Below are 4,899 nucleotides of genomic sequence, written 5' to 3'. Positions count from 1 at the left end.
ATGTAGTCTGGGCATCCGGGCGGGCTCCACGTGACTATCTTTTCCCTCGTAAATCCTAAACTTATAAGTATAGCCTGTTGTCCTCTCACAGGTCTTCTACATCTTGACCCCATATCTGGCACGCTTGCTTGAAAGAAATTGAATGCAAGGCGGCCAGAAAAATTAATAAGGGACTCCTCAACGCAGATGTTTTGCTGGGGAGTATAGACATCTACAAATTTTAGGTTAAGGTGATTTGCGAGGGGCTGAATTTTGTGGAGCCGGTCAAATTCAGTGTTACCCCGAGGGTGACAGAGTGTATTGTCGCTGAAATGGATAAAACACATTATACTCTCATATCTATGCCTGGCCATGGCAGCAGAGAACACGGCATATGATGAATCGGGTCTGCGGACCAATACAACCGCAATTCATTTCTTTTAGTAATGCCCATGTTGAGGGTTAGGCCAAAAAAAAATGTAAATTTGAAAACCGTAATGAGTTTCCATGTGACTGGTCTGGCAAGGTTTGAATTTGGGTTGGCGGCGATAAATTGTTGTGCATATAAACTGCTTTGATCCACAATCAACGCATACAGATATTCCGTGAAAAACAGCTCCAAAAAAAAAGGAGGTATGTGAAAGACCAGGATGTACTAGACCGCTGGTACTCGACAGTTCAACAAAAGGTAGAGCGGCACTAGTACTGATACTCTGCTGCATATGAGAGTCATCAAAATTTAACGGAAAGTGCTAACAGAGATCAGCCCTGATTCTGCAAACACTGCTGTTTTGTGTGCAATGTATCAAGTGACAGTGACCTACTGACACTGCACTTGCTAGGGGAGAAGGGGGGGTAAGCGTAGGAGCTAAACGCAAGTGCTGGCAGGTGCCGGGGCTGATCCCGCTAACGCTGCATTTTTGGGGACGCTATACTAATGTGAACGCTGGTATAGTGCTGAGCTGATCAAAGATATTGACCCGTTCAGACACTATACTAGCAATGGAGGATTATTGTACATGAGCGTGCTCCAGGCAATCAAGGGGTTAAATGTGATGACTGGTGTACTGACGGGCAATCTGACGCTATCTGGGAGGGATGTGAAAACCACGGGAGCGCGAATCACGTATATATATATATATATATATATATATATGTGATTTTGCGTACCCATGCCGCCCTGTAGCAGTATTTCTGCTGTAGGGTGGTCAGGAAGCGGTTACAGAAGAGGTTTGTGTTACGGCGCTGCATTACTTTAACTGACAATTGCGCTGTCATGCAACACTGCACCCAAATTAAATTTACATCCTTTTTTTCCCACAAATTGAGCTTTCTTTCGGTGGTATTTGATCGCCTGTGCGGTTTTCATTTTTTGCGCTATAAAAAAAAAGTCTGACAATTTTGAGAAAAAAAAACAATATTTTGGACTTTTTGCTATAAAACATGTCCAGTAAAAAAAATTAAAAAATCAAATTTTGTCACAAATTTCATCCAAAATGCATTCTGCGACGTCTCTGCTAAAAAAAATCCCAATACGTGTAAATTAAGTGGTTTACATGAAAGTTATAGCGTTTACAAATGGCGGGAAAGATACTGGGATTTTTAATTTTTTTTATACTAATAATGGCGGCGATCAGCGACATATGGCGGAGATCAGCGACTTATGGCAGGACTGCCGGACTGCGGTGGACATATTGACACTGGGGGGGAACTGACTTGGGGTCACTGACATCCCTAGTGACACCAATACAGTGATCAGTGAAAAAAAAACCCACTGACACTGTACTAATGGCACTGGGGAGGAAGGGGTTAACATTTTTAGTGTTAACTTTGTGAGGGGAGTGTTTTACTAGGAGGCGGGGTGTGTGTGCTGGACGGGGACAGGCTGATCTAGAGAGAGAAACTCTTCTCTCCCTCTTCAGCTTGTCACGAGCTGACAGGCAACTGACAGATAGCAGGGCTGTGTATAAACAATGCAGCCCTGCTCTCTGTCAGCGATCACCGCTAATCGCGGGGAAACGGCCGGTAATGACCGGCAGTGACCCGGCGGCGGAGACCCGCTGCTGACACCCGCGGGACAGGTAGGGCGAGCGCGCGCCTTGCCCCTACCTGTTTTGCAAAACCACGTTTTAAAATGTGGTTTTGCCCAGCCGTGCCGCCCTTCAACCACTTTTATGCAGTGGCTGGGGCTGAAGAAGTTAATTGATAAATGTGCATCCGGTAATAAGTAAAGTATCTGCAGTACGTAACAGGGGCGGACTGACCATTTGTAAACTCGGGCACTGTAGGGGGCCCCATGAGATGCCCCTGGTACCTTTTTCATAGGCTTTTTTAAGTTTGGGCAAGGACACAGGGGCCCCATGATCCCCTATTGCCCGGGGGCCCCATGAGTTGTCAGTCCACCCCTGGTACGTAATGAAGGTATTAGGCAAAGAAGAAAAGCTAAAAGAAAAAATTGCTTCTCATTCTGATTGCCTGACAGGTTGCAGGATCATGTGTCACCTATTACCTATTCCCTACTATACTGTCAGCTAAGACTGCTGCAGGAAGGCCCAACCTCTTCTACGTGAGATCATTGCTACATAACCAGCAGTGGAAGGTCATCTGAGGATATATTAATTCTGTTAAAATGCAAACATTGCGACAGCTAGCAATGAACTGAAAGGGCATGCACAGGACAGGGGCCTCCATTCTAACCCATACCTGTTAAAGGTACAGCACAATCAATAATGACAATGAGAGATGCTTACAGGAGAATATAGCATACCAGCTGAGTATTTCAGTTTTTCATCTATAAACATTGCTGTAATGCCCCAGTACACCTGGAGATCCTGGAATGCAAAGGTAATAAGAAGTGCTCCTGATCCTGTAGCTCTCTAAATGCTTTCACTATTTGCCTGCAGTTTCTCATTAAGGCTAGGTTCACACCTATGCAGTTTGTGTTTGATCCGTTGCTGCAGTGCTTTTTTTGCGGTGCATTTTGCGTTTTTGCACATGCCGTTTTTGCTGCGTTTTGCTTTTTTTTCCCAACTTGTTGCTGGGCAGATTAACCTCCCTAGCGGTATTCCCAAGTGTAGCTCGGGGTAGAGTTTCAGTACCAAAAGTGGAAACCTCGAGCTACACTCTGGCTTACCATGCAGCGTTGCATAGGGATTCCCTGCAGCGCTTACCTTGTCCTTCGCTCCCACGATGAGTCCCCTGCAGCGTCCCCGGCCATCTCCTCCGGCCAATGCCGGCATCCAGCTTCCATGTTCCGGTCCCTGTGGCGTCGGGGCGTATCGGCGGCAAATTTGAAATTTTTAAAAAATTGCATTTTTAAAAAAATTATAATTACATAGTAAAACATTGCTGTTTTAAAATATTTCACAAACATTTTGTCCCTAGTGCTTTGTCCTGTGCCCTGCCTGCATTTTTACTGTCCTTTCTGCCTGGAAACTGAGAAATGTCCATGGCGTCCAAAAAGCGTCCCTTTATGTCAAAATCGGTTTTAGACCAGCTACAGAACAGCGATAGTAAATCAGAACCACTTGCAGAATTGAGTGATAATGATTCGTGGGGAAATTCGTCATCAGACACTGAAAACGATTCTGCGACTTTGCTCAGTGATGTGCGAACTTGGCGCTATATTTCAAATTTCAGTGTTTTTGGTTTGATTATATTATTTAATTAAATTTATTATTATTATATTATTATTTTTTATGATTATTTATTAAATTATAATTTATGATTTTGTGTTTCAAGTTTTATCATATCCGGAATGTTTACTAGACTCTTGTTCGGACAGATTTCAGTGAGTTATTCCTAAATTACAGGCCTACAATAAAAAAAAATACATATTTCCATGCAAAAAAATGGTACCGCTTTCAGCACCAAAAATCTGAAATAATCATACAGCTAGGGAGGTTAAAACGAAAAACGCATCAAAAACGCATCAAAGAAGCGCCAAAAACGCACTACATGCTTTTCTGCATTGAAGTCTATAGAACCAAAAACGCAACGTTTTGGTGTTAAAAAAGTCCCTGGCCCTTTCCAGAAAACACACCAGGTGAAAATGCAAAGATGTGAACCTGTCCCATAGGAAATCACGTTAAATGGACTGCTGTGCGTTTCTGTAACACCCAACGGAAAACGCATAGGTGTGAACCTAGACTAAGTGGCCATATAAATGAGCCTGAGGACTTCAGAAGCCAATACACCATTTCAGAATCTATGCAGGTGGTTTGATATCTCCCTGAGAAGATGGTTGTTAAGATCCAGGCGTTACCCACATTTACCACTTAAATTTCCTTTCCCCCTTCTAGATCATGTCCCAGCGTGATTTTTTTCTTTTACCTGGTGCAGGAAACAGCTTTTATTACTCCCTGTGACATCATCTTCAAGCCTAAAAAGACCCTGCATGTCTCCCCTGTGCTCTACTGAATGTAATGCAATGCACATCACACTGCATTACATTCTTTCCCAGCCTCCATGGCTGGGAATCTATGAACGGGGACCTGGAAGTGATATCATAATCAGGGGCGGACTGACAACTCATGGGGCCCCCAGGCAGTAGGGGATCATGGGGCCCCTGTGTCCTTGCCCAAACTCAAAAAAGCCTATGAAAAAGGTACCAGGGGCATCTCATGGGGCCCCCTACTGACCCCAGGCCCTCGGGCAATGCCCGAGTTTCCAAATGGTCAGTCCACCCCTGATCATAATGTCACTTCTGGGTCATGGCACGAAGGAGAGGGGAGTGGACATGTCCACTCTCCTCCCTCCTCTCTAGCCGACAGCGGTGAGCCGATCCCAGGCCCACAGATGGGAAAACGAAGCCCAGGAGACCTCAAGCGGGGGGAGGTTCACGGGGGGGGGAAGGCTGGCACTGTGTGGAAGCAATTGGCAGTAGCGCTGCCGCCCGAATGCTTCCACCTGACAGGTGCT

Source organism: Staurois parvus, unplaced genomic scaffold (assembly GCF_062004578.1).
Source record: "Staurois parvus isolate SC_StPar_1 unplaced genomic scaffold, SC_StPar_1.0 ptg000129l, whole genome shotgun sequence".
Classification (NCBI taxonomy): domain Eukaryota; kingdom Metazoa; phylum Chordata; class Amphibia; order Anura; family Ranidae; genus Staurois; species Staurois parvus.
This window is presented reverse-complemented; position numbering follows the sequence as displayed.